Source organism: Lissotriton helveticus, chromosome 1_2 (assembly GCF_964261635.1).
Source record: "Lissotriton helveticus chromosome 1_2, aLisHel1.1, whole genome shotgun sequence".
Classification (NCBI taxonomy): Eukaryota; Metazoa; Chordata; class Amphibia; order Caudata; family Salamandridae; genus Lissotriton; species Lissotriton helveticus.
The window spans coordinates 435,931,698-435,950,532 of record NC_136058.1 but is presented as its reverse complement, the minus strand read 5'-3'; positions in this window follow the sequence as shown (position 1 = coordinate 435,950,532).

The window sequence follows — 18,835 nt, the reverse complement described above, 5'->3', positions numbered from 1 at the left end:
TGACCCAACACCTACGAGACCTCCATTGGATCCCCGTTGTGAAGAGGGTTTCCTCCAAACTCCTCACCCACGCCTACAAATCCCTCCACAACATCAGACCCAAATACCTCAACGAGAGATTATCCTTCCACGTACCCAAGAGGAACCTCTGCTCCGCTGACTTCGCCCCCGCATCCACAGAAACAGAACAGGTGGGAGAGCCTTCTCCTACATCACAGCCAAGTCCTTGGAATGAGCACCCTGTGAACAATAGATGCTCCCCTACCCTGCACACATTCAGGAAGGACCTCAAGACCCGGCTCTTTGACTGATCCAGGGCTGGTCACCCCTAGCGCCTTGAGACCCTCACGGGTGAATAGCCCGCTCTGTAAACTCCTGATTGTTTGATTGATAGATCACTTTTTCCTGAGAGTGGCAGAAGGCCAGACACTGTGGGATGATTGAACAATGGTCACTTCAGGGGTTAACCTCAACATGACATTGATTAATATATTTAAGTAAATTACAAGAAACAAATACTCCTACTATCAATGGTGGGGACGTTACCTGAACCAATCAAATTGTATACATTTTTAGCAGTCAGCACATCTACTGACAACTCCCCTTGATTGGACTTTATTTGGGAGATACTACTAGATCAAATATTATCAGACCCCAATTATGGATAGAGAATCATTGGCACAAATGTACCATTGTAGTCACCAGCAATGATAACAAAGACTCATTTATCAAATGAGGAAGGAATAGAAGAGGTAAACATTCGACAAGCAATGAGAGAGGCTCAACCAGTGGGATGCTCGACTATGGGACAAATAAAGACTAGAGAGACCCAAATATTTAGCCCACCTTTAGCCATCCATGAACAAGATGGAATCGCAGGCAAAGGTGGACTATTCATGCAGAATACGCTGTCCCTGCCTCAGGTTTCTTGAAATAGTGAAATACAGTTGGAAATCACACATGAGGACTTTTTAGAAATTTTCATACAGCGCAAACTCTACTCAAAGGTATAGGAGCGTTGTACTTGAGCAACAGTTGCATTACACGGGGTACTTTCATTTTTATAAGCACGGGGAGTCTACGTGATTTGCCCAAAATAAAAGGATGTTGAGCCAGGGCCAAGACTAGAACTTGGTTCTCCAGTTCCAAAATTGGCACATACTCTCCCTGAGATAGTGATAAGGGATAAGTTAGAATTGTCACTGTCCACATTCAGAGTTAGAGGATGGAAAGCCTCCTTCAATTGGCCTCTGCGCAAGAGTCAAATTAATATTATGATCTTAAGACCAACTAAACAACCACCAATCACATCTATCCAGCAAGAAAGAATATACTGTATTTCCGATTGAAACATTACACTTCTCAGTTGGACAAGCCTGAACAATAAGGAGTTTCTTAGAAAGTGGTGAAAAGACAGGTTTTAAGAGATTGTCTAAAGGTACGACACAAATTCCTGAGTTTGGAATTTAGGCAGAGATCAAAACAACATCAGAAAAACAAAGGGCCTGATTTAGCTCCTGGCAGACTGGTTACTCTGTCACAATGGATATCCATCTGCTGAAATATAAATCCTATAAAATATAATTCGGCAGATAAGGTATCCATCACCATTGTGATGGATTATCCCACCCTCAAGCAATCTAAATCCGGCCTACAGTCTCAAAAGTTAATAATAACAATACAATCCCCATCAGATTCTTTACGGGAGTTTGCAAAACAGCTTACATGAACATGATAAACTTATGAAAAGTAGGCAGGAGCAACATTTCAATTAGGGCCATATAATTCTTGCAATTTTGGGGATTTTTTGAGTTACGCTTGGTATGAATTCCTAGAATTACGCTATTATGCCACCTCAAGTACTTTTGCACCATTTATTGTAAAAGTATAATATGAATGCATCATTCACAGTATAAATGTTCCACTAATGCATGCGAACAGCAGACCTAGTACAACTGTTATTCAAAGTGAATTTAGTTTTTCAGAAATATGTTTCAATAACAAATGTGTTATTGTGTCTAAACTTGAGGCAGGGATGCATTTAACGCTGAAATATAGTGCTAAATGCTAAATTTCAATGTCCCAAATCTCATATCATTTTGACAAACTTTCAGATACATATATAGAAGCAAATAATGTGAATTTCTAGTTAAAAGAGATTTAACACTTCTTACAGTGCAATCAAACACAGTTGCTTATATTTGCTTTTACGTGAAAAAGTCTTAGTCCAAGTAGCAGATAGAACCAGAAAATGTCCTTATTTTGGTAGGAGCAAAAAGAAATTTGAAATGATCAGACACATCTGTCACTGGTGGAAAAACAGAAGATAACTTGTCCGTGTAGTGTTAAAAAATTGTACTGGGCTTAATGATAAGACCAAGTAAAGTTGTTCCGCTTGTCTGCCCCATTATGACGTGTCATCAAGGACAAGCTAAAGTAATGCTTTCTCCTCTTTGAGCCAGTTTAAGTAGAAGTAAATGTACTGATAATATTGCTTTATACCCCACCCTAGAAGGCAACTCCAGTCATTAAAGGCCCGCTCCAGGATTGAAGGCCCAAACCAATGGCTAAGGCCTTTACCAAGGGAGTGATTTTTAAGGGTTGCCTTAAAGCTATTAGAACAGGTTCTAATTAATAAAGCAGAGGCCTCACCGAGCCCAAGGAAGTGAAATCCCCTCGGCTCCGAAAACTTTGCTCACAGCTGTTGCACGTCTGTTAGCTTTTGAACATGCACAGCTAGAGCTGAAGTCAGCCCCTTGTTTTCCCTGGCTTGGCTGAACTCCTTTTTGTAGTAGGAGAACCAGGAACTGAACAGCATTCACCCCTCCCACATCCGAAGCCCTAGTACCACTAAGCTACAGGAGGAGGGAAGGGTGAAGGCTGCGTGTGTCCTCCTGCACGGCGTTTGCCTTTCTTTTTCCGGTGCCTAATTAATATATTTTTGAGAGACAGGGGAAAGAGAAAGGCAGAGAAGGCAGAGTCTGTTTATTAGAACTTTAAAATGTTAAGAGCCTATAGCATTTCGTATAGACTGCTGCTGCTTGATTTTCTTTAATATTAGGTACCACTCTCATTACAGCTCAGTGCCAAGACGCCTCAGCAATAGTTGTGCTTTACAATTGTATCACCCACTCACTCAATGGAGCTCTCAACATTCCAATGTTCTAATGTGTGTTTTGAGACGTGACTCAACTATTCTTTCTGCAATGGAGTTAAGCCTGGGTATTAAAACACTCTTCATTTTTACAACCAGTCTATCTGCCAAAGTATGTTTGAAGTTTGTTGAGTCATTATGGCGGACCAGAGACATGAATGCCAATGCTTATGCACTGGCTAAAATTACTAAAATAGGTCTCTTTACAATGTCTGGGACAGAATGGGTTGAATTGCTGAGGAGATGTACTCTACCCACAGCTTGTTCCAAGAGATTATCAAGGGTAGTGGAAAAAGTTTGCTTCTCACGATGATTGGTTGTTGAAGGTGAAATGGCAGCTTTCCTTTTGCTCATAAGAATGGGGGTGTGTTGAACATGCATGACCTAGACATCACACATGTGCATCCATCCAGGCGGGTATGAAGGGAATTTTACTCATACTGATCAGCCTGGGCTTCGTGACCTTGCACTCTCTTCATCCTTGCAAGGGTCCTCAAAACAAGCATTTTTTTTTAACCACTCCTTTTTTTGTTGAATGCATTCTTATTTTTGTGCCATAATTTTTCCATACAACTACAAATTTAGCTCACAAGGGCAGCAATGTCCTTTTCTCGTTCTTTCACATGTTGATGTCTCTCTATTTGTTCTACCTTGATTTCCTATCCCATTCCACAAGCCTCTGTATCCCTTCCTCAGTTGGTGGGCTTTCTCGGTTCCCAATGCCTCTCTCTCCCTCTGCACCTTGTGTAATGAAAGAGCGAGTCCTGATGCTTGGGGTTTCTTTCTCTACTTCTGACACAGAGTGAGGAGGAGGGGGGCTTCTCTCTCTCCCTTCCTTAGCTGCTCGATTACATGCCTCAAAACTCGATGGCACTTTCTGATCTATGGCTTCACCATCACTCCCCATGGCATGATTGTTCCTTTAACATGCAAAGCATATGCATTTTTGATTTTGCAGAGAAGGACATATTTATCATGTACCTTGTGTTGTGACCAAGATAGAATGACTATAGAAAAAGACCCACACTGCTGAGGAGATTTGGGAGATTCCAATAGCACCATACCAATCAACCCAGCAAGGCAGACTGCCACCGCACACCAGCCCCGCCAAGCGTCACTCATTGCATTCATTTTGGTATTTGTCACTACATCACCATGTTCCCAACCCCAATTGGCTGATATGGGAACTCAAGTTGTCATGGTTACTGCAGCCTCACCTGTTCTTGTCAAATAATTGGTCTGGAGGACCCAGCACCATTACTACTGCTAGCTTGAGTGGGCTGAACTGAACAGTGGTGTCACCCCATGTCGGGTGGCCTTAATCTTGTTAATCTGCCTATGGAACTAGCAGCCAATGCTCGCGTTGATGAAAAACAAATCTGCTAGGAACACTTTGCAACTGACTGCTGAGTAAAAGCTGTGACTGGCTCAATGCTGAAGTATTTGCCTACGCAAATTATTTGGACCCCAATTGAGTGCTTGTGTTAAATTAATGTTCTCCTCCAATCATGTTTTGGCAATGGGTTTGTAAGTCAAATCTGTTTTTTTCATTAGTTGGCACACACCAGATCCTAGACCTGGTTACAATTAACGGGCTATTTTGCCTGAGAGGCATAATCATCATACAATGCCAAAGCCTTCTTACAGATTCAATACTTTCTTAGTTTAAAGTGAAGAGGTGCATTGCATCCCTGTACCCCTTGGCAGGTACATGCCATGAGGTACAGGGATGAACAGGGGGCACCTATGGTGCCACCATCCAGAGGCCTTGCACCCAAAGAGCCCTACTGGGGGCCCCCAAAGTCAACTTCCGACTGCCTTTCTGTGTTGTAAAGGCTGGCACGATAAGGCTGTTGGAATCCCACATTGTAATCCCTCGGATGGAGAGAGGCTCCCTTGGAATTACTGGAGGCTTTCCAAATGGCAGATAGGCTCTCCAAGCTTGTCGGATGCCATTCGGTAATCCGATTCAAACTCATGTTAGATCGACTCTATCATAATGGGCCGGTGATGGAGCAAGGTTTCATACATAAAGAGACTTGCTGAGATTCAATCCTCTCGAAATAATATGTAATCTATTAATCAACATTTTTTTATTACTAATAATTGCACCACACAACATTTCTAGTATCTAGGGAAGCTGCCGAAAACGTGGGAGCTGAACTGCGCATGCGTCTGCCTCACTCATGTGGTGTGACGTACCTATTCTTTGGTGGGAATTTCTTGCAGCTGCAAACTAGTATTAAAGATGGCCGCTTCATCTTTAACATACTAAAGCACCTGCTCTTGGGCTAGCTAAACCTTGTTCGTCCTGCTTCACTATTAATGCTATAGTTAAAATAAAGTAATTGGGATAGAGTAGAAATAAGTGGTATACAGTGCATTTATGTATTCTAGCATTCTAACGTGTCTTTCTTTGACTTTATTAATAGCTCACATTTGGGCAAGATGGGTGACTTGTAACACCACATTGAAAACTGCAACGTGCACGAGTCAAAGTATCAAGAGTCTTCAAGCTATGACATTGAACTATAGCCAACTACAGTCTTGCCTGCGATGCGCCTGGGAACCCGACCTCATGAACTCTCCACAGGAATAGACAATATAATTTGTTATATTTTGTATATCATCTTGCTACAGTAATACTGGGTGGAATTAACTCATGAGAAAGTAAATTATGGGCGGGAATATTCATCAATGTAATGTAAATGATCTCATACTGGTATGCTGTGATGACCTCCTCGCCTTTCTGACCAATCAACTCAAGGGAATATACAAATTCGCAACATTGGGGGGTGGTACATTGCCCTGGAAAATGGTATACCTAAGGAAGGCATAGCTAGTTAGATTATCCGACTTGTCACAGACCTGTCACTGACCCAAAGTATGCCGGAGTAGATCGAGAGCAGAGGTGCCAGAAGAATCAGGAATTGCGGAGGGAGAAGAATCGATGACCCAGAAGGGGTCCGAGTGTTAGCCGCAGAGTGAAAAAGGGGTGTGACACTGTCGTTGCACTTAGCTGAGGTCCTGTCCTGATTTGGCACCTGTCCTGTCTCGTTGACACTGGATTTTTCGGGAGCCCTGTCTTTACCCCAGCCCGTGGCCGGGGTTGGTCTTCACACCATTCTAGGTAAATATAATCTGTGTGGTATGTCATTGTACTGTTTCCCTTTCTCACCCTTCCCAGATATCGATGTCTAAAAGAAACCTCGTAATATTCTTACAGATAATTGCTTTAATTATCATTTTCTTACTTGAAAAGTCTTTAACTGCAATTGTATGGACTCTGACTAATAAGACTTTGCATAGAAAAAGTGTTTAAAACTTTCCCGAGTCTGGGGTTATTTTATTAAGGTAAGTGTTATTATCTACCTATTATGCTAACTCCTTTTGATCCCTTTAGGACTTTAAGCACAGGTGACAAGGATTGGTAAGTCAAGGTGTACAGGTAAAGGTCATAAATAAGAAAATTGTGATAGGCAGGAAGGTAAAGCAGGATTACCTGTTCAAAGTGTGTATGTTTTTTTGGGCCCAGGTGAGTATGGTAATTGAGCAGGTAACTCCTTGCGCCATCATCTGTAGGAAATTCATTCGAACTGAAGATTAAAATGCCATCTGAATGGCTCCGACTGAGGCTCCATAGTGGGAAATGAGATCTTTATAAACATAAATGTGGCCATACTCCACAAAATAGTTAAATGAGCAAATATATTAGGTACAGCATTCATGAAGCAACAGGCAGAAATGTGCACCAGAAGAATCACTTTATTTATGAACATGACAAAGTATGGAAAGGCTTCATGAAAGTAAGAGGGTATCTTAAAATTCTGACACTTCTGCAAATATCATAAGATGGGTATGGCAGAACAGACGTGCTCATAAACATATGAAAAGCATTTGACTCTGTCAGTCATCATTACATCATGGCCCTGATTATGGGTCATGCGGTGCAGATTTTTCATAGGAGATTCAGGTTTCACAGGTGTGGCAGCAGAGGACACTATTTTTCTGGACAATTAATCCAGGTAGAAAACAGTACTCAAATAAAATATTGAAAACAATATTGTGTGACATAAAAAGCATGTGTTTGAAATATTGTGGTAGGTTATTATCAAGGTTAAGAATATCTAAATTAGGGAATGTATTAAAAATCGCAATTGAAATATCGAAGTCTAAAAAGTTTATATAATGTGGATATTTTAGTAAAATATAGTTTAAAACCTTTTATATTTTCTTTATGATAGCAATTTAACAAAAAATATAATATTTTTGTATAAATTGTTTTGTTTAAATAGGTAACTTTTTTCTTTTTTTTTAGTAGTGCAGTGTTCAGTTTTTAGGGGTTGAGGTTGGGGAGCAATTTAAAAACATTTGTATACATGTTTTTATATAGGATGATAGATATTTACATATTTTAGGAGCAGGATGCTGGGTTTACAGGGGATACGGATGGATTGAAAAAAATGATACAATTGGTGTAAATATTTAGATAAATTAACATATGTGTTAAAATTGTTATTAATTAGATGATATCCTTATATGGATTGTTGGTATTTCAGTGGATATGATTGTTAAACTAAATATAAATAAAAACATAATATTTAAACAACTGAATATTTAAAAGGATGTTGGTATAGTAGGTCATAAGGGTGGGTAGCCTTTTAAAATTGTAGAGAAACTCAGAATAAGTTATAATCAATATGTTATTGAAACTTATTTAATATATAGATATTTTAGGGTTACAGATCATGGGTGGTAAGTTAAAAAAAAATTTTTTTAATACATTTAAAAAATTCATTTGACATTTGCACTACCATATTAGTAATATCGTATAAGAAATATTTGTGTTTAGTTTTTAAAAAAAAATGAATGTTAAAACATATAATATGGGTACCCTTGTAGTAGCAAGCCCCAACCAGGCCTACTAGTGCAAGGGATTCGCCCTTCTCTGCTCAGAGACCTTAGACCAATAGTAAGAAGTTGGCACAGAAACTGGAATAGAAAAGACAGAGTTTATTAAACCTCATGAGGTGGAACTACATACACACAACACCCTTGGGTATAGTATGAGGTAGCACACTGACTGGAAGGAGCTGGGTCCTTGAATACCCACACAAGGGCTCAAAAGAAGGCAGTACAAGTACAAGCTGCTGTTCTTAGGCACATACAAGGTCATACAGAAAATGCACGGTCGACACATGGGAGGAGCTAACAGTTAGCTCAAGTTCAAGTTCAAAAGACCTTTATTCGAATTTCATAAAATTCATAAAAGTACCACATAAAAACAATTCATTACATAACACATCAAGATTACATGGTTAAAAATATAATACCGTTTTTGATGAAACTAATTTCAAGGGTTTTCCATCATTTTGCGTACTCGTGTTGTCAGTCTCAAAAAAGTGCCAGTGCGTAGAATTAATTCATCTGAATCCAGGGAAACCATCAATAGGTAAGACTCCCCCAACGAGAGGGGTCTATGTTTCCTAAAATATGGGGTTAAAAGCCAGTTGATATATTTTAAATAAAATTTACAGAAGAATAGGAAGTGCAAATCATCTTGTGTGCTAACACCATCACAAGGACATGGGTTATAATCTGTGCTATGTTGGTAGCCCAGAGAGAAGGCCAACAGATATTTCACAGAACCCGCTCTTAGGCGAAACAAGAGTGATCTCTCCCAGTTGGTCATAGGTAGGGTAAGATAGTGCGGGAGTGGTTGCCTACATAGATCGTTCCCCATGTATTTTACAACAGTTGATTTTGATGATTCTCTTCCCATTCGTTCAGAATTATAAAGTGCGTACAGTGCATGTTTAACCTCGATTTTATCCTTTGGCTCGATCCTAGTAGGGTCGGAAAAGAGGCTGCCTCTGTCCACTGCGCTCAATGTTTTCAACACTCCAGAAAGCCATGGAATCGCCATGCCATGGTCACATTTTAAACAATCCTTTATAATATTTTGTGTAAGAGTGGCTGAGTTATTCCTCCAAATCCTGACCCAGAATAGAGCTGGTCTAGATCTGATAAAATCACATACATAGGGGAGGTTTAATTCATCATGGCAGATAAATTCAGAAGATGAGATTGGGGCGCCCAATATTTTCCTGCAAAATCGGCTTTCTTCTCGCTGGATACCTGGGCTTCTTCCCAACCCCCAGACCTCTGCTCCATATGTGGCTACCGGTAGGCACTGTAATCTAAAAAAAATTAAAATAGCTCTAGTGGCACCTATTTTCTTTGGGCACGGCAAGCTCAAGACTGAATTGGTGGCTTTCGAGAACTTGCCCATGGCGTGGGCCAAGTGCCCACCCCATGAGCCGTTCGCAGTGAAAACCAAACCTAAATATGGAAATGTAGGCACAGATTCAAGTTTATCTGTCCCTATGTGTATTGTATTGAGCTTCCGTTTCCCAGGGCCACAAGACATGATAAAAGATTTTTTTAAATGTACGCGCAAATCTAATCCCTCCGTGTATTGAACAAAGCTATGGGCAAGTAGGCGGAGGGCATTTGGCGTGCGGCCCATAAGCACCGCTTCGTCAGCATATAATAACACTGGTAATGGTTGCCCCAGAATTGTTGGTACATCACTAGTCACTTCTTTCAGGCTTCTTGCAAGGCCATTGATATAAATGATGAACAACAGGGGTGCTAAAACGCACCCCTGTCTCACCCCCCTGCCGATGTTAATAGCTCCAGAGACTTTTCCACCCATCCCAATCCTGACCTGTGCTTTAAGATCCGTGTGAAGATAGGCCAGGAAATTAACAAGCACCTCGTCTAGTCCAGAATTCAAAAGGATAGCCCAGAGTTTGGATCTATTCACTAGATCAAAGGCAGATGAAAGATCCATAAATGCAAGGTAAATAGGAGACGATCGAGCAACGCTGTACTTATCGATTATCAATTTTAGATTCAGACATTGCTCCACCGTCCCTACCCTGCTCCTAAATCCCATCTGACACGGGTCCAATAGGTCTATGTCTTCAGTCCATTCTAGCACCCTATTATAAATAATTTGCCCCAGAATTTTTAAAGTGTTATCCAGTAGGGAGATCGGACGATAATTAACTGGGTCCGACCTATCACCCTTTTTAAAAATTGGGACAATAGTGCTGGTTGCCCAGGTAATGGGCATCGGCACTGTTGGCAAGCTGTTGAAGACGTTAAGAAGGATTAGTGCCCATAGATCCGGGTTATGCTTAATACTATCGATGGGCAATCCATCGGGGCCTGGTGCCTTGTTTCCAAGGCTCTCTTTTATGGCTATTTTCACCTCGTGGAGATCAATCTGAAGACCGCACGTCTGTCCTGGAGTAAAGGTCACCAAGTCCTTGGTTGGTGCGGCAGAAATTTTAGAGAAGTGAGCCTCCCAAACGCTGATAGTTATGTTACAACTAATTGGTGTTAACTGTTTCCCCATTTCCCGCGTTTTCCTGACCGCAGACCAGAAGGGGCCGCTGCCCCCCAGATTGGCACTGGCGACCAGCGACTCCCGCTGCTCAGTCAGTAGTGCGGACTTTCATCTAGCTATTTCAGATTTGTAGAATTTCCTGGCTGTCTGAACCGCCAATATACACCTGGGTTAGGTGGTTAGTGCCCTGCGTAATTCCCTATTTGCCAGTAAACAGGCGGAATCAAACCACCTTGGTTCTCTCCCTTCCTTTGGTAATGGTACTGACAAAAGAGTTTTTATAATAAGACACAATTCACCAAAATCAGCAATTATTCTGTGGTAGTTCCCATCCATGGATAAACAGGAATTAATTAGATGTGGGTGTTTCATTTTTACACTTTCCAAAATTGCCCCACCATCCACCCCCCTCCATTTTAATCGCAAGCCATCAACTGAAGGTGTGATGTCCCTTACCCCATTTAAATTGGTATAAACCGGGGGGGGCTAAGTGCAGAGTTACTACAAGTGGGTTGTGATCTCCAAACGATGTCTCCATCACTGTGGACTTTATAATACAATCTATTAGATGTGGGGACATAAAGATAAAATCAATGGTGGAACTGCAGTCCCTGCCTCTAAACGTAGGGGCATGGGGAGCACTAGGGATGAGACTAGTTTCCATGGCATCGCCAAGATTGAACTCGGTTAGTATATTAACGAGTTCAATACCCCTTCGTTCGGCTTGGTCTAAGCAGTTCCTAACCTTGATCCTATGATTCTTTAATATTTTTGCGTTGAAGTCACCCCCAACTAAGATCCCTGTCCCATCGTCAGCCTGTAGACTGGTTTCCAGATTATGTAAAGTTTTGGAAAGTGCCTCAAAGTTCTTATTAGGTACACAGTAAAAATCATTATTATAAAAATTGATTAAATAAATCCGGGTCTTTCGCTTGAATTCGAGAATTTGTATATTCGGGTTCCCTCTGGATAGGTCTCTGATGGTACCACCAGCCAGTATCTTAACCCCGATGAATAGACCTCCGACTGCGCGGCCAGAATTTGGTTTCAGTGCGGTCACACTAAAACAATGGTAACCCTCTATATGAGAATTCCCAACAGCCCAGCACTCTTGAAACATTAAAATGTCTATACCATCCAAAGTCTTGGCCCATTGGGGGTCTGAGAGCCTTGACTCTAACCCTGCCACATTCCAACTAAGGATTGACAAGTCACAGCGGGTGGAGTGACTGGTTAGCTTGTTCCTTGTACTCATCACTACATTCGTATTAGTTTTAGATGATGTGGGGATTATATGGTCATGTATGGCCATAAGTGTGACAGTACAATCAAGCATTCCTGTTCCCTGTGTAGCATTGACTTGTAATGATGGTAGATATTCCTCAGTAATATTGATTGAAGCTGAGCGAACACTATTACCTTCCCTGTCATCAGCTAATGTTCCCTGAGTAATACTTGCTTCTACTGGTACTGGATATTCCGCGTTATCATTACTTATATCTTCACATCCATTGATGTTGTCTTCCCTGTTGCCCAGTCAATCCTGCTCGTCTAGACTTGAGAAGGCATATTCAAACCGATTATAGGTCGGAATGTTGTATATAGAGCTTACCTCATTCTGAGGCAAATACCGATTTGGGTTAATCATTGGGTGTGACCTCTCCATATGGTCGTACTGTTTCATTATGGGGGGGTCTGGGTAATGCAATGGATTTGCTAAGGATGATACCTGATGGTACTGTGCAGGTCCCTTCGGGTAAGTAAGCCCTTGATCCTGGTGAAAGAATGGAAACTTAATCCCTGTACCCAAATTTGGGTCCTGATAACACACAACAGAGTTATTCACCATATTAGCATTGGGGGAAATCAGATGTCTATAAAAATAGCCCAATGAGAGCAAAGTAGTATTGAATTCCCGAGGTGAGGGAGGTGGGGCACTAGCCAAAGTTTTTTGGGCCCATTGTGGGGACTTAAAATGTATTATTATGCAGTCCCCCTCAAACTTTTTCCTCAGTGGGCCTACCCATCCTACTCTTTGGGTGTGAATAATCTCCCTTGCTCCTGCCATTGGAAAGTTGCAATTTGCAATTAACCAGTGGAAGGTCCTGTTCTTAAGGGATGTAGAATGTTCCTCTTGATCCTTCCTTAGTTTTGTTACATTAACTAGGACCAGCACATACGCCCCGCATTCAGGCGGTAAGCTGATGCGGGGAGGTATCTGTCTCCCATTAATTGCCATATTTCGATCGGGCTGGGCCCCTAACGCGTTCTGAGCGTTATTATTATTAGTTGGTCTAATTTGGGTCTCCTTGCTTTTATCAACATTTTGCACCTTGCCTTCCTGTGTGGCGTCCTTAATCGTGTTATGAATTGCAGTGGTTTTTGTTAATGGTTGATTGGCAGCTATTCCTTTGCCAGGCACTTGTGGGGTTTTGGGCTTTGTAGTTAAGATTGTGACAGTGGGATTCTTAGCTTTAGTGCATGTAGATTTAGAATAGCTCGGTTTGAGTCCCACAGTTACAGCAGAACCCTAACTGGCGATATTTGTAATGGGAGAACTCAATTCAGCTAGTTTTTCAATTCGGGTAAGTCTAGATTCTATCGGGGACAAATAGATGCTAAGTAGTTCGCCCATTCTTTCCAGAAGTTGGTCATAAGCTGCAAGATTATCCCCTTTAGCCGTCGGGATCCAATGTGACTCCTCACTTTCTATGTCTATAGGTGCATTTGTCTCATCTACATTTGGGTTTGGATTGGTATCCTTCCTATGCTTTCGCTTAGGCATGCTATGCTTTATTACCTTAGGCTTGCTCAACTGTCTTGTGTGTGTTTTATGTTTCCGTATAGCACCCTCCCGCCTACCCCTTAATTGCCTTGTGCTAGCTTCGACTACCTCATCTGGTGTGTGCTTGATGAGCAGTTCTGGGGTCCTTTCTAGTTCCATGCTAGACTCTAGATCCGAATCTATCAAGGGATTAGATGCTGATAAGTTGACCTCATTCGGTATGCTGTGAATTTCGGCGTGGACATCAATTATAGGACCAGTATTGATGTTTCTAGCCTGACCTGGAGTTCTATCTGATGCAATAAGTCCAAGGGATGAGCGTTTTGCTAGGGCTAGGTCTTGTGAAACCCTGCGCTCCAAGAGTGTAATTTCCTGGTTTATAGCATCATTGGCCCTAGTTATGAAGTTATCTATTGGGCCTATCAGTGGAGCCCCACGTGCTGCCGTTTTACTTCTACTACCTCTGGTAGTCATAATATTAGATAAGAAGTATATATTTTGTCACAGCCTAGCTTGTGCACAAAATCTACGGGGTGAGGATGCAGGGAAGCAGCAAATAAGGTGCTAAGGGGTGGGATTGGATCGATCAACACCCGACACACTTCTACTATACAGTTCAATTCCCAGCAGAGGCGTTATAATAGTCTTAATCCCTCCCCCTGCTGAATAGAGGTAGTAACAGTTAAACAGATAAATGCCTCGTAATACAACTGCGGTTAACAAATGCAAAAAATAAAAGAACAACCCGGTGCAAAATCAGGCTCTACAAGTGCAATACAGTAAGTATAGCTCACGCATTAGTAGCATTCAGTTTTATATGAGGAGATGCAAAGAGCCATGCAGTAAAGTTCACTTGGGAGGGAGCGATGTTCATAGGTCCTCATAAGGCCCAAAAATTCCCTCAAATGATGAATTAGAGGGTATAACTGCCCAACAAAGAACCCAAATACACTGCTCAGTCAGTTTGTAGCTATGATGACGTTCCTTATGACAGTTAACAAAGTCAATGTTAGGGGGGTCTCCTTGACCGGACTCCTTGACCTCTGAGGGCCTCAGAGGGCCCGCCCTTTGCCCGGGCTTAGCCCCGGGCGCTCCCCCGCGCGTCCCGCTCCGCGGTAGAAACGAGTGAGTTATAAGAGCATGTGATGGAGGCGGGGCTAGCAGGGGGCGCAGGCCGGGTCACTCAGGCCACGCAGGGACTCCTGGGTCAGTGAGTCCCTGCAGCGCTCAACCCCTGCAGCAGCTGTTCTTCTCCATGCCACAACCGGGGGTCCTTACGGGAATCCAAACGCCGCGAAGCGGCACCCACGAAGCTGGTGTAGCAAGGCACTGAGGAAGAGGGAAACTCCAACACCCTCCAACAAAATCACGGCGTTCACAGGTAGGCAACCCTTTTCGGCCCTTGCAATGTGCTGTACATTATGGACGAAATACCATATTTAATATACATATCCCTATTAGGCGTCCCCTCCGGGAGGGCAGGTTGTGCTTCATCAATTCTCAAATTGGTACCACTACAAAAGCATCACATCTTACGAAGTGTGCTGGAAACAGGCATGCTGAAAATAGTGCAAAATATGCAGTATTATAAAAAAGTAGCACTTAAAGTACTCTTCGTACGTTGCGCCGTTCAAATATTCTTAGGAGCAGAGAAAAATCTCCTCATTACCTGCCTATATGTGTTGCAACACATATATAATTTTCATAATCATAGGACTAACTCAATATTTGGCCAATACATATCAAAAATGCCACAGTAAGTGTTTTCTAAAACTACCTTACCAATCCAAGGCATCAATCTTAGAACAAGTGCCGCAAAACTGCTCTTACCAATCAAATGGTGTCCAGGTTCATACTGCCAAGTTCACAAATTGACCAAACGGTCACTGCACGGCGAATCAACAGAAGAGATCTCAGTCGAGGACCGACGCCACCTGGATGGTTAGATCAGAAAGAAAGGGAAAACGCAGTGGATGCCAAGACTCAGGTCTCCTCCGGCAGTGATCACGTCCAAAGCGAGATTCCAACCCTTCGTATCGACCAGTCTTTCAGGCATCCGAGTCGCCGATGAGCCCCACGTTGGACGCGCCAATTTGTAGTAGCAAGCCCCAGCCAGGCCTACTAGTGCAAGGGATTCGCCCTTTTCTGCTCAGAGTCCTTAGACCAATAGTAAGAAGTTGGCACAGAAACTGGAATAGAAAAGACAGAGTTTATTAAACCTCATGAGGTGGAACTACATTCACACAACACCCTTCAGTATAGTATGAGGTAGCAGACTGACTGGAAGGAGCTGGGTCCTTTTATACCCACACAGGGTCTCAAAAGCAGGCGGTACAAGTGCAAGCTGCTGTTCTTAGGCACATACAAGGTCATACAGAAAATGCACGGTTGCACAGCTAACAGTTAGCTAGTTGAAATAAAAACACATTCTGACAGTTACATGCTAGGGACAGCTGCATGCTCAACTGAGCATGCGTGGAGTGGCAGAAGCTAAATATAATCTGTCTCCACTGGTGCAACGCCTCAAGTCTAGGTAGCCTGACCTTTGACCAATCCAAGAAAAAAAAAGGTGTTTTTTTCCCTGGGCCCCTCCCCCAAACGAAAACACATTGACCTGAAGCCTAAGTGTATTCTGAGTCATAAAAAGTTTATTAGATGAAAAAATATTGTACGGGCACTTTTTTGCACAAAAAGTCACTTTTTGGCACTTTTTTGAGAGAAATAAAATAGTTCGCAGATTTTTTTTAAATCGACCGAATTAAAAAAAAAATGCTCTTGTTGGATGGCTTTGGACATAAGGCCGCATAAACAAAAGTAATTTTTCAAATATCTGTTTTTCTCACTTTTTTATTGCTGTTTGAAATTTCTGACTTGACTTTTTGCATCATTGGTGATGCATGTGTTTAACATTGAGCTTGGGAAAATTGAAAAAAAATAGACTTTGGGGATTGTTTACTAGGGCAAGTGATACATCAAATTAAGACTCATATTAAACTGAACCTCAAGCTGAAAAAAAACCAAAATAGCATTTACGATCACTTTTTATAAGCGACTTTAACAATTGTTTTTTTAGCTATATTAAAAAACAAGGTAACGCCGTAAATTTTAGAAAAGAGATTTTTTCAAAGTAAAACATAGGTGTGACCTGCCTTCACATTAGGCTTCATAAACAAAAGAAAAAACATCTCTATGTGTTATATTCACTTTTTAATAACACATTTTCGTTTTAGGCACAAGCAAAAAGCAGCATTGGTGATGCATGTGTTTTTCAATGGGGTTTTTTAAAGTCTACCAAAATACGGTTTACCAATACATTTTCATTATTTTCTCTTTGGTATCTCATTATGCACATGTTAATAAACAGGTTCATGCATTATTAGCTAAATAGCATAAAAACACACTGAATTATTAACAATGATCTTTGAGATTTGGGTGACCAGATGGCCGGAAATCGAAAATCGCCTCGTATGGATTCAACTTCCATTTCGTGCACTTTCTATGTGGGCCACATGCATAAGAATTGGTACAATAATGCATACGAATCTTAGCTAGAATCTGCAATTGAAATTAAGTCTTTAACTTATATGCTTCAAGAATTATAGGGCACATTCTGCTATGTATAATATCCTATCCATTTCAATGGGACGACCAGATGGCCGCAAATTGAAAATCGCGTCGTATGGATTCATATTGCGTTGTATGTACCTTACGTGTAAGCCACATGCATTTAAAATGACACAATGTAGTAGGGTATGCTATAGAATGTGTTGCAGTTGGAAATCAAGCTCTATCTAGTATGGATCATGACTGATGACACAATATACGTGACTCATTTTGCAAAAAATGGAGGCAAATTTTATAAAACATGCGTTTAATCACTGAATGATTCTCACCACTTCTAAGCATGGCACAGGCATGACAATGACCACAGGGCAGTGGCATGATGGTAACTGTATGCTGCACTCAGGATCCAGATTGTATGGTTTTAGAATTATGGGCCACAACGTAAGGCATATTTTTTCACACATGTGACGTTATTGAAAAACATCATACATTCAACTTCACATTTTGTAGCCAAAAGCATAAAGTGTTCTTCAACACACATGAAAGTGAAAAATAAAAACTTTTCCTGAAGATTACACTTGATTTGTACCTTGTCCCTATAAGCCACAAATATGAGAGTTACCACTATAAAGTGTAGATGTCTTAGCTACATACTGTGATTGAAATTAGGTCAGTACCTCATATGGTTCAAGATTTATAGTGCACCACATACTATGTAATATATCCTATCCATTTCAATGGGTGACCAGATGGCCGCAAATTAAAAATCGCCTCGTATGGATTCAAATTGCTTTGTATGCACCTTGTGTGTGAGCCACATGCATATAAAATGGCACACTGTAGTAGGCTATGTTATAGAATGTGTTGCAGTTGGAAATCAAGCTCTATCTAATATGGATCTTGACTGATGACATAACATACGTGACACATTTTGCAAAAGCTGGAGGAATTCCAATTATGGATCCAGATTGTATGGTTTTAGAAGTATGGGACAAAATGTAAGGCATGCGGCGGTATTGAAAAACGTCATACATTCAACCTCAAATTTTGACAACTTTACAATCCGCCACACACATAATAATTCACATGGGTAAGATGCACATCACTAGGAACAAAGTGCTGTTTAAATTATGTCTCTATAATGTACAGACTATGAATTATAGCCAAAATTATAAAGTGTTCTACAACACACATGAAAGTGAAAAATAAAAACTTACCTGAAGGTTACACTTGATTTGTACCTTGTCCCTATAAGCCACAACCATGAGAGTTATCACTATGAATTGTAAATGTCTTAGCTACATACTGCAATTGAAATTAAGTCAGTACATCATATGCTTCAAGAAATAGAGTGCACTACATCCTCTGTAGTATATCCTATCCATTTCAAAGGGTGACCAGATGGCCGCAAATTAAAAATTGCCTCGTATGGATTCAAATTGCTTTGTATGACTGTTTTCAGGTCCCTGTAGCCACCAGGACCCCATAATATATCTCAGATGATATAACAAGAGTGGCTAGGGCTCATTTCCAGCCTCCAGGTACATGTCTGACTCCTATTTGTGACATTTCGAGGTGTTTGGGATCAAACTCATTTTTCCCAATATAGGCCATAGAGCTCAGAGTCACATCACATTGAGCTCAGAGTCACATCAAATTTCTAGTTCTGGACCTAAGGACCCCTTAGTATACCTCAGATGACATACCAGGAGTGTCTAAGACCCATTTCTGGCCTCCAGGGATGACTTTTTGAAGTTTTGGGGTTTAAGGGGGCATAGTCACTTCTTCCATCCAGGCTACGTTGCTCAAAATCGGGTACGATGTCAGGTTCTTCCCTTGGCTGGAAGCTGAAAAAAAAACTTCAGATAATAGCAAAGGTAGATAGATCAAATGAAAGCATCAGATCTGAGCTTTC